The 13,059-nt window shown below is 38.3% G+C and overlaps 1 protein-coding gene across 4 annotated transcripts in view; it reads left to right on the plus strand.

The window, feature by feature from the left end:
* Positions 1-13,059, plus strand: part of ERBB4 (erb-b2 receptor tyrosine kinase 4) — a 1,297,156-nt gene that overhangs the window by 1,226,922 nt on the left and 57,175 nt on the right. The gene's annotated exons all lie outside the window — the stretch shown is intronic.

The raw sequence follows: 13,059 nt of genomic DNA on the forward strand, positions 1-13,059 counted from the left end.
AAGCGGTCAGAGTAAGCTTTGGGAAGTAGCTGGATGACTTGCGGAAGAGAGTGGTTTAGGACCGCCATTTCAAATTTTAATTTCAAATTTCAATGTGCTGGGTAAGCATTTGCATAGGTGGACCAGGTCCATTGGCATCCAAATAGAACAGAGGAAAAACTGGATTGAATGACACGTATTACATGTAGACACTAAATTTGCTTAAATCATATGAGGACTTTTAGCGTCTAGGAATTTTACATTTTTTTTTTCATAGGAAGATGCTTATTTAAAAATATTCAGTAGTTATAAATCAACTGCCTAGACTCATATGTAAATAAATCACAAAATAAAAGTTATAGTAAGTCTTTAGTTTTATATTGCAGCCAAAGTCTTTCTTTGTAATAAGGATAACTCATAAAAATGTATATACTTGTCTTAAGAAGAAAACTATAGCATACATATTCCCACACATTGAACTTGATGGTTTCCAACCAGTCGCATGTGACTCTGTGAAAGTAGAGAATATTAGGAATGATTTGTTTCTGTTCAATCATAACTAAGGCATCAGAGATCCAGCCACCTCCCTATAGTGTTTAAGAGTATTTGCACAATATGTATGCTCAGAGAAAGGCTCAGTTTCTATCTGTTGATCTAGAGGTTGCTGTATTAATAGGCTGCACACTTCATTGATTTTTAATTAATTTCTAAAGAGACACAGAGGATAACTACTACAACCCACAGACATTTCCGTTCTCATTGCAATCCACAGCTTTATTGATCAGTTGCTTAAGGAGCAGAAGTAATCCATTTTAGATTTACCTCTCTGAGAGAGTGTGGACACTACAAGATTCACTCCTCTCATTTGTAATCATATTGACAAGAGGTCAATCAGAGGGAAGAACCATAGCATGGTTAGTATTCTCTTGATCCAGACAGATGAGTTTTTTACTTGAAATTTATTTAGTAGGAAAGCAGTGGCTTCTCACACATGCTTTTTAACATACTTTTTGTTTATTTTATTGTTTTCATTTGTTTCTTTAAGAGAAATTTTTTAGCCTCAAGGAGACTGTTCTGCAAACTTTTCCAATGGAAATTTTCAAAATCTTGGGAAAAGTGATGAATAAAATTTCTGAAGAAATATTTTAAGAAATTGTATGAAATGAAGGAAAAATGCTGTTACCCCTGCCAACCTCAAGAATCTTTAAATAGTGTCCTCATCCACTTTTCTTGGTGTTCAAATATTACTATCTGGAAGTGAAGTGAAGTGAAAGTCGCTAGTTGTGTTTGACTGTTTCCAACCCCATGGACTAAACAGTCCATGAAATTCTCTAGGTCAGAATACTGGAGTGGGTAGCCTTTCCCTTCTCCAGGGGATCGTCCCAACCCAGGGATCAAACCCAGATCTCCCACATTACAGGCTGATTCTTTACCAGATGAGTCATAAGGGAAGTCCAAGAATACTGGAATGGGTAGCCTATCTCTTCTCCAGCGGATCTTCCCAACCCAGGGGGATTTGGCCTAATTGTTGCAGGGTTTGTTTTTGCCCCATATTATCTTAAATGTCACAGATTTTTACATTTGTTCTACTTATATTGCAAAGAAAAAGCTACTGCCTGGACAGCCTTTCAAAATGTTGGTCTTATTGTTTATTTAATCCAACCACAAATATATATAGAATACCAGGTAAATGCCAAGAAATCTTCAAATTGTTGCAAGTACATAGTTGAATTCACAAACGTTGGTTTATGAAGTGCCTACAGAGTACTCTCCTAGGAAATCCAGAAAAACTAAAGTTTGTTTACAAGTTTTAAATGAGTGTTATGTACAGAAATTTCTCTTTATTGAATTAGAGCACTTATTGTATACCTAACAACCATTCAGTTGTATATACTGTCTTTTGTTGGTTTTATGTACAGTTTTATATAGTTATTAACATACATGGTCATAGAGTGTGATGATTAAGATTGTTGCCTTTGGAGTGCTCGCAGTCAAATCTTGGTTCTTCTAGGCTTTGCCATACACTCTTGGGAAAGTATTTTATTTCTTTGTGGATCAGCTTCCCTATCTTAAAATGGAAATAATAGTAACACAGGTCTCGCTGAGTTCTTGTGAATTCCTGTACATATGCACCTAAAACAGTCCCCTGGCCTTGAGTGTGTATGTAAATGTTAACTATTTCATAGATACAAACATTTATAATGATAATATACCCACTTATATTTTGTCTTCCCATATGATTTCAGTGCAATCCATCAACAAGAAATCTTTCCATATTGTATCTTCCACAGTGACCATTATTGTTTGTCTAGATTCTTCTGCATTTAAACTAGTACTGAAGAGAAAATAATTTATGTTGTAAAGCAAATTTATAGCATTTTACAAATAGTATTAATGTTATTTGCAGTGTCAAGAATATGGAGGTAAGTTTGGTATCCAGGAATAGACAGTAACAATGCTATATATGTGTTTATGTTTGTGAGTTCATACGTATAATTTAGTGCAACTATGAGAACTAGATTATGTAGAGCAGCATGTTTGTATCTAAAGTAAAACATGATCCTATTTAATATATGATACTATTTATATATTAGAAATGACACAAAACACTTGTTAGAAAATACAAATAAGACAAAGTAAGCATATACAGATTGAAAGGATATGTATTAAAAACATTATTGTGGGTATTTATGATGAATAAGAAATGGAATTGAGATAGAGGATAGAGGGAAACAATAACAATAGTGTGCATGAAGTATGGAGTTTGGTTAGCTTAAAATTCTGAGAACTTGAGATCATAAAGGAAGAAGAGTCACACACACGGCCTACAATACCATGTGTTAAATAAATAATCTCAAATCCATTCTTCTTATGAAAGATACAATTCAGCCACTGTAACAGAAAGAAAAGGCAGCCAATTAAAATACCTGCTGGTTACTCAGCACTGTTGGGTATGGCAACTTCTGTTTTTCATTCTCTGTGCCCCTGAATGTTCTTCTGCTCAGAGAAAGAAAAGCAGATTCACATGGTTGTCCCAGACTGGCTTGGCATTGATAGGTTGGCTCCTAGAAAACAGTCTCTGAGAAAAGTTTTCATGTAGAGAGTTTGCATAAGTATTCTCAAGAACAACATCTATCAGACAGTGAAAAATCAACATGAGGTAGAAGGAAAAGTTCAACTATGGTAAAACTGCAACAAAGGGGAATAATTTGATCCCATAAAGTGTTCAGGAACTTGAATAGCACTTCATAGTTGTCAAGAGGAGGTATGTCCTTTGTAACTCAACATCAGCAAATTACTGGTTATGGTCTGCCTCCCATGAGAGGGTGAAACCCCTGGCAAAGCAGCATCCTTGTAGTTGGGTTGTGGAGTCACTGCCCCAAAACAAAGGCAGCTGAGATTAAAACCATCAGCAGTCAACACTCCCAGAGGCTGAGGTTATGAGAACTTGGGCATGAAGAGGTTTCTGGGTGCCACACTATAGCATCTACTACATGCATGTTTGTGTACACACACACATGCACAAACATATTATTGAACCAAATTTGATAACTGTATTTCAAATAGCAACGTTTTCATCACACACTATTAAAATGACAGAAATTCAGTTGTCCTCAGTATTTCAAAATCATCTTAAGAACTGCAACCTGACCAAGTCTTGTGAAGATCATAGGTACAGTTGGAAAACATGAAAATTAAACTTGAGTATCAATGCCAAGCCAGTCTGGGACAACCATGTGAATCTGCTTTTCTTCCTCTGAGCAGAATAATAGGAAGAACATTCAGGGGCACATAGAATGGAAAACAGAAGTTGCCATACCCAACAGTGCTGAGTAACCAGCAGGTATTTTAACTGGCTGCCTTTTCTTTCTGTTACAGTGGTTGAATTGTGTCTTTCATAAGAAGGATGGATTTGAGATTATTTATTTAACACATGGTATTATAGGATATTGAATGTTCTAGATGTTTTGCAAATATTAAGCATTGGATCTTCAAGACAATCCTCAGTTCAGTTCAGTTCAGTTCAGTCGTTCAGTCATGTTCGACTCTTTGCAACCCCGTGAATCGCAGCACGCCAGGCCTCCCTGTCCATCACACTCCCGGAGTTCACTCAGACTCACGTCCCTCGAGTCAGGGATGCCATCCAGCCATCTCATCCTCTGTCGTCCCCTTCTCCTCCTGCCCCCAATACCTCCCAGCATCAGAGTCTTTTCCAATGAGTCAACTCTTCACATGAGGTGGCCAAAGTACTGGAGTTTCAGCTTCAGCATCATTCCTTCCAAAGAAATCCCAGGGCTGATCTCCTTCAGAATGGACTGGTTGGATCTCCTTGCAGTCCAAGGGACTCTCAAGAGTCTTGTCCAACACCACAGTTTAAAAGCATCAATTCTTTGGTGCTCAGCTTTCTTTACAGTCCAACTCTCACATCCATACATGACCACTGGAAAAACTGTATCCTCAGGGTAGATACTATTATTGTCCCCATTTAGTGAAAAAAGAAAATAAAACACAAATAAATTGACCAAGGTCACACAGATAGTCAGTAGCCAGGGTTTAAACATTGGGTTGCACTAAACTGATTTTTACTAAAATGTATTCATGGTTCTCACTAAACATTTGAAGTGAAACAACTACTCTTCCTCTTTCTTTACTGTTCTCTGTGTCTATTATTGGCCACCATTTAATATTTTAGATGGATGTATTTTACAGTCCCATCTATCATGGAATAAAAATTTAAAGCTAGAAGACACCTCAGAGATCATTTAGGCCAATTTGTCACTTTTATAGAAGAGGTGAATTGAGTACCTGTGGCCATAAACCTTTGTGAGCAGCCTGTCTGGGACTTCTTTCTTGCAACACTCAATTCTGTGTTCTTTCTACTGTGCCATGAACCAGCTTTGGCTGGTTGAAAAAGACTTAGTTGATTCAGTTACAGAGCCACCTTAGTTTCACTCCACACGCTATGTGGATAAAGTCAGTCATTTCATCCAGAAAAGTATTTTTCTTCCCTTGAACATGCTCATATCCTTTGCCCTAACAGTAGAGAGCATTAGAGTTAGATTTTTCTTTTTTCTCTCAAGGATAGAATTGCTTTCAGAAGGAAAGGTGGAAAAGAGGAGCAGTTCTCATTTGAAGATAGCTTTCTTGAAGCTCCCTGTTATTAAGAAAGCTTCAGGTTATTAGAATGAAATCAGAAAAAAAATGTACTCTTGCTAACTCCAGAGATTAATGCCTGTGAGAACTGACTACAGCTTAAAAATTTTAGCTCCACGCACATGTTTGATGAAATTGTCGCCTGGCCTATATGTGGGAAGCAAATATTTATTGTCAGAAATAGTCTGGTCTCTCTTGATTTCCGTTAGCTTCCTGCAGCTGGGAAGAATACATTTTAACGTGGGATTAAAGCATAATAGTGATGCATTTTTGCTAGCCAGCTGTGAGTCAGACATCATAAGGCTGAAAAGGTCATTGCCAATACTTCATCAACACCAATAGTTTTAAATTGTCAGTCACTGATTTTTTTCCAATAGAGTAGTTTATATGAGTCAGTTCTAACCTGAGATTAAAACTTTAAATTCAATTATAATAAGATTATCCTTGGATTTTGTACTAAAGTGCATTCCTGAAAGTCAAGAGTAAAATTTGACTTTCCCCTGTGAGCTTGTGTTTATTGACACATATTTTAAGAGGTAGAAGCAAAATAGAAAATAAGTAAGCAGTCTTTGAAAACACATTACAGCATTCAGAGCACATATGAAAATGGTGACGTTCTGAATGGTTTGAGTGGTAGTAAATTCTGAGTAGTTTGAGTAAAATCAGAACTGCAGCACTTGGATCAAGGAGTAGAAAAAAAATGCCCCTAAAAGGTATGTGCTAAATTGCTTCAGTTATGTCTGACTCTATGGACTGTAGCCTGCCAGGCAGTTCTGTCCATGAGGATTCTCCAGGCAAGAATACTGGAATGGGTTGCCATTTCCTTCTTCAGGGGATCTTCCCAGGGATTGAACCAGTGTCTCTTATGTCTCTTGCATTGGCAGGTAGGTTATTTATCACTAGAGCCACCTCGGAAGCCCACCCCAAAACACCTCTACCCAAAATATCCCTAAGTGCTGAGTGATAAAAGGCAAATACTTTGGTACAGAAAAGTTACTATTTTATTCACTCAAGGAAAATATCCTGCAGCATTGAAAAGTTTTTGACCTATACTGTTTATAACTTTTATCTTCACTAAATTCCTGAATCTGTGATATATTTATGGAAAGCACCAGATCTTTTATTAGATTCCTTAATGTTTCCTTCTCCTTATGTGACAGCACCCTCAGGTGAACTGTTATTAAAATAATATCATGAACAGTAATTATTCTGAAATTTTTAGCCACTCATTATTTATGATGGGAAGTTATGGGTATATGTATCAGCATTTGCAAACATTTATTGAACACCCACTGTGATATATTAGTTGAAGCTCACAGATTTTCTAAAATGGGCAATTCAAGTTAATGAGGGTAAATGATTCTTATGCACTGTAACTGTTGATAACTATCAGTGGAACGACATTGTTTGTTCTATACTTACTACATATACTACTACTACTTAAGTAGTAACTTAACTACTTTACATACTATTTGATCATCACAACAACCTTTATGATAGGTGCTATTGTGGCTGTTTTAGAGAGGAAGAAGGTGAGCGATAGAGAGGTTAATCAACTCATTAGAGTCACATAGTTAGAATATGGCAGAGCTCTGGATTTTAGACGAGCAATCAACTCCAGAATTTATGCTAAAAGCCACTCCACCATCCTACATACCCTGTGACCATAGCGAGAATTAAGTTTCCAATTTACACAGTTTAACTTCTTGCTAAATTATAAGTAATTCTATAATTTAGCAGAGTTTTAAATATAAAAGCAAACATGTCAGTCATCTTCATTATGCACTGAAATTCACAGAAACATTTGATGATATATTTTTTCTGCAGAAGTACTAGGATCTTTTAAAACTATATGACATTACTATGTACATTCATTTCTGTATGCCCACGCTACCCAGTCAACCATTAAGAGAGGAGGTGGGCTTAAATGTGCAGACTTTGAGACCCACACCAGGGGACCATACCCCAGTTCTACCACTCATTAAATACATGACTTGGAGCAAGTAACTTGACCTCTCTTATCAGGGTTTTCTCATATTTAGAATAGGGTAAAAGTAGTATGTCTCATGTTGTTTAGGTGCTCAGTTGTGTCTGACTCTTTTGCAATGCCATAGACTATAGTCCACCAGGCTCCTCTGTTCAGGGGCTCTCCCAGGCAAGAATACTGGAGTGGATAGCCGTTTTTCTTCTTCAGGTGATCTTCCCAACCCAGGGATCAAACCTTCATCTCCTGCCTGTGTCTCCTGCACCAGAGGCAGATTCTTTACCACTGAGCCACTAGAGAAGTTAACCGACCTATGTAGACATGTTTAGTTCAATGCCTGCCATGTTCTAAGAACTCAATCAATATTAGCTGAGGCTGTTGTCAGTGTTAGTATTCCTATTATATAGTCCACCTGAGCTGGCAGGGCAAGGACATGGGAGTTTCTACAGAGCAGAGTAAGAGGTTCCTTTTCAACCAAAGCAATTCAGTTCATTTCAGTCACTCAGTCGTGTCTGACTCTTTGCGACCCCATGGATGCACCACACCAGGCCTCCCTGTCCATCACCAACTCCCGGGAGTCTACTCAAACTCATTTCCATTGAGTCGGTGATGCCATCCAACCATCTCAGCCTCTGTCGTCCCCTTCTCCTCCCACCTTCAATCTTTCCCAGCGTCAGGGTCTTTTCAAATGAGTCAGCTGTTCGCATCAGGTGGCCAAAGTACTGGAGTTTCAGCTTCAACATCTGTCCTTCCCGTGAGTATTCAGGACTGATTTCCTTTAGAATGGACTGGTTGCGTCTCCTTGCAGTCCAAAGCAATATCCCTCTATTATCTTCAGACTTCAAGAGACTTCAGTTTATTTTTGTTACTGATATTTTTAATAACTGTCTGCCCACTTAATTGCATCATGCTCTGGTTTAAGGAGTGATTTTATTTTGAAGGAATCTAGAAGAGAATGTGATTCTAATGAGATCTGGTAAGAAAATCTTGTTCCAATGACTGTGATGTGAAGACATCTATTGAGAAAAATCCACAAATTGCAACACTCCTATTCAGAACCTGAAATTAGAACTTAGGTGGCAGTCATGATTAATAAGTTGAAAGTGTTCATTTGTATGATGATGTTTCATAGTTACAAAGCAACAATTCAAACATTTTTTGATGATTTGATAGTGAGACAGGTGCTTCTGTTTTTATCTCTTATAATCATGGTCAGATAGCTAAGAGAAACAGTAGAGATTACCATCTGGTTTCCTGAATTTAGTTCTCATTATTTTGAAGAAAATAATTTTTTTTTTACAGACAAATTGTATTGAGGTTCAGGATAGTCTATCACCTGCTGAGGCTTTATGCAAAGGATGTCAAAGATCTTTTGGAATTTTGAGGCTTTGCTTATACAGTCAGTGTGTCATTAAAGTCTTAAGTTTCTTGTTGAATATTAGTTCCCTGCTAGTAGAATATATATTTCTTACATATATTTACATTAGGATAATATCTAATTAAAGGGATCATTATCCACCTAAATTACAAAAGCACAGGCTTATTCTCAATTTACTCTCTTGATCATTGTACAGTCATTTACCAAGGATGGTTATTTTATCATGTACCCTGAAATTGTCCTCTCCCTAGTTCCCTCTGGCCTAGTTTAGTTGAAGATTCAGACATTCGTATAGGAGCTGGTGACTACCATAAACAAATAAAGACTGAATTCTTGAAAATGATAGTGAGTAGTAGGATCCTAGCAAACTGGGGACCAAATGGCCTTAAAGAGCATAGCCAGTAACTAACTAAAGAGGATATATGAAACTCATTCAGTGTCGGCATACAAAAATGGGATAGCTCATGGGTGGTCAGTTTACAACCTTTATTTTACACTCTCCTCACTTTTCTCCTGTAATGTGGCAGTGACTCCTGACTTTAGCTATAGTTGTGTGTAATCCAGCCTCTATACTGGCACCAGGTGGTATTTTTTTAAGCTCCAGTGATAATTGTGTCACTCTCCTCTTAAAAAGAGGGCATCGCCACATTGAATGCTGCATAAAATGCAAAGGTCAAATTCTCTATCATGATTTATAAAGGGTCCTTCTTGAATCTAGCCTGTTACTCTATTTTCAGTCTCATCACCCACCATATGCATAATACTTCAGAAATACAAAGTTACGTAACTTTGTCCAAGCATGCTACGCTATCAATTCTCCTGGGCTTGTTCTTACTGCAGTTTTCCCCCTACCTTCTCCAACTGGTGGACAGCCATCCTTAAAGCTTTACTTAGGCCATAGTACCTCTCTGAAGCCTCCCTGCTCATGCACACTTGCTAGACTATACAACAGATGGTCCTCAAAATACAGCTCTCCTTAGGTGCCTTCCACACGTCACCGATCTGGTCAAGGTTTTACTCCATATCTGCCCACTTTATTAATTAGCTTCTATCCTCTAATGCACAAACCTTCTCTGACTCTCTTTCGTCTTTCTGGTGTCTGGCAGAGTACTTGGCATATAGTATGTGTTCTGTCATTGTGTGTGGATCTGAATATCAACTTCTTGCCAACATGCTTTCCATATTCTGTTATGAAGATGGTAAGAAAAAGAATGATGAATGTTTTTGTGAACGCTTCGTACAGGGACAAAATTATCAAACAGACTTTATCTCCAAGGTGATGACTGTTTTTATTAATTCTTTAAAGCATTCAGAGGTTTTATGTTTTCATGTTCACTTTATTCTAGAAGGAAATGGAGAAGGAAATGGCAACCCACTCCAGTATTCATGCCTGGAGAATCCCATGGACGGAGGAGCTTGGTGGGCTACAGTCCATGGGTCGCAAAGAGTCGGACACGACTGAGCGACTCCACTTCACTTTATTCTAGAAATCTCCAAGTTGGCATGATCAAGGAGAAGGCACTGTTTAGGAAAGAGGACAAAGCTCCCATAAATCCCAGTTGTGGATTGATTTCAGAAAACACTAATACATATGATGTCAACTGCTGACTGATTGGACCATATCAGGCAGTATCTGCACTGGTTGTGTTTAATGGGCATTTATATAGTGCTCAGCTCATGATGCTGCTTGAAGCAATATTCTCTTTCCACTACACCGAGTATACGGAGTATACGGTTCATAATTTTTTGACCTCTCTGATTTATATGTCTGTTAACCGCAGCTTTTGTTTGATGTCAGAAACCATTAATCCTTTAAAGTCCTGCAGTTGTAATGTTAACTGCCAGCAGCATTGATTTGCAATTGGCATGAGAGTGTGCTTCAACCATTTTATAACACTTCTGATTTGTTCTCACCACTGAAATCCTCAAATATATAATTTTCCCTTACTCTTCAACAAAAATATGCTCACTCAAACAAAAGATGAGCACTCTAATATAGACCTTTGAGTTCATTTCCTTAGTTTTGCTTCAGCCTTTTAGTTAGGCTAGTGTTTCATGACTCTTGGCTTCCCTATTGATGAAATACAACGAACAGCTATTGTTTCTGGATTATTTTTTACTTGTCCATGATCTAATATACATGTATGTATACATATAACACATATGTATGCATATGTATGAGCTTCCATGGTGGCTCAGTGGTAAAGAACATGTCTGCCAATGCAGAAAAGGTGGGTTCAATATGACTGAGTCAGGAAGATTCCTGAAGAAGGAAATGGCAACCTGTTCCAGTATTCTTGCCTGGGAAATCCCATGGACAGAGGAGGCCGGCAAGCTACACTCCATGGGGTCTCAAAACACTCAGACATGACTTAACAACTAAACAACAACAAACAGTACACATATGTACATATACATATGTGTGTGTGCGTATTGGGGGAAAATCCAGTTATATCTCTTGTTGGCAATCAGCAATACACTTTATTTTTAATTATATATATGTTTTATGAAGAAAACATTAAAGGCTAATTTGAAGGTCTTTATAAATGATGTACTTTCACTTGTGAGTTCTCACAGTGACTACTAATGTCATCAAAACCAATTTTTAAATTATAGGCTTTTAATTGCGGGCAGGAGGAGAAGGGGACGACAGAGGATGAGATGGCTGGATGGCATCACTGACTTAATAGATGTGAGTCTGAGTGAACTCCAGGAGTTGGTGATAGACAGGGAGGCCTGGCATGCTGTGATTCATGGGGTCGCAAAGAGTCGGACACGACTGAACAACTGAACTGAACTGAATGCCCCTAGGGTATATTTCATTTTTTGCATAATTAATAAGAATAAGGGCTTCCCAAGTGGCACTAGTGGTAAAGAATCTACCTGTCAATGCAAGAGACACAAGAGATGTGGGATTGATGCCTGGGTCAGGAAGATTCCCCTGGAAAAGGGTATGGCAATCAATTCCAGTATTCTTGCCTGGAAAATCTCATAGACAGAGGAGCCTGGTGGGTTACAGTCCACAGAGTCATAGAGAGTTGGACATGACTGAAGCGACTTAGCATGCACACAAGAAGAAGAATAATATAATTCTCAGCCTTGATAGAATCTATAATGGTGATTTTGCCTCCATTAAACCTTTATATGAAATACTTTTGAAAAGTATGGATAGCTGAGTGTTTTTGGAGTGGGTGTATGGGGGAAGATGACATGAAACAAAATATTGAGAAGAAAACAAAAATATGTGGGTCAGTCCAAATACATGTTCAGTTCAGTTCAGTTGCTCAGTCATATCTGACACTTTGCAGCCCCATGAATCACAGCACGCCAGGCTTCCCTGTCCATCACCAATTCCCGGAGTTCACTCAACTCATGTCCATCGAGTCAGTGATGCAATCCCGCCATCTTATCCTGTGTCGTCCCCTTCTCCTCCTGACCCCAATCCCTCCCAGCATCAGGGTCTTTTCCAATGAGTCAACTCTTCACATGAGGTGGCCAAAGTATTGGAGTTTCAGCTTTAGCATCAGTGCTTCAAATGAACACCCAGGATTGGTCTTCTTTAGAATGGACTGGTTGGATCTCCTTGCAGTCCAAAGGACTCTCAAGAGTCTTCTCCAACACCACAGTTCAAAAGCATCAATTCTTCGGTGCTCAGCTTTCTTCACAGTCCAACTCTCACATCCATACATGACCACTGGAAAAACCATATCCTTGACTGGACAGACCTTTGTTGGCAAAGTAATGTCTCTGCTTTTTAATATGCTGTCTAGGTTGGTCATAACTTTCCTTCCAAGAAGTAAGCGTCTTTTAATTTCATGGCTGCAATCACCATCTGCAGTGATTTTGGAGCCCAAAAAAACAAATTCTGACACTGTTTCCACTGTTTCCCCATCTATTTCCCATGAAGTGATGGGACCAGATGCCATGATCTTTGTTTCTGAATGTTGGGCTTTAAGCCAACTTTTTCACTCTCCTCTTTCACTTTCATCAAGAGGCTTTTTAGTTCCTCTTCACTTTCTGCCATAAGGGTGGTGTCATCTGCATATCTGAGATTATTGATATTTCTTTCAGCAATCCTGATTCCAGCTTGTGCTTCATCCAGCCCAGCGTTTCTCATGATGTACTCTGCATAGAAGTTAAATAAGCAGGGTGACAATATACAGCCTTGACATACTCCTTTTCCTATTTGGAACCAGTCTGTTCCATGTCCAGTTCTCACTGTTGCTTCCTGACTTGCATATAGGTTTCTCAAGAGTCAGGTCAGGTGGTCTGGTAGTCCCATCTCTTTCCATTAGCCAGTCTATTAGGACACTTTCATTCTCACTAATCAAAGTGTTTGCAAAAGAATATAAAGTACCTGGGGGAAAAAAATGATCTAACAATGAGCTCATGTGCAGATAATCCATTCTGCTTTTATAAGGCTTTTGGGAATAAAAGCCAAAGCTATTTGTGGTTTGCTTTTTAACATCTGCTTTTTCCCTAATTTTGGAAACGTTATCAAATTTTTACATCACTTAGAGAAATCAAGCACTTACACCTGAAAGCTAGGAAACTCCTTTTTTTG

Source organism: Capra hircus, chromosome 2 (genome assembly GCF_001704415.2).
Source record: "Capra hircus breed San Clemente chromosome 2, ASM170441v1, whole genome shotgun sequence".
Lineage (NCBI taxonomy): Eukaryota > Metazoa > Chordata > Mammalia > Artiodactyla > Bovidae > Capra > Capra hircus.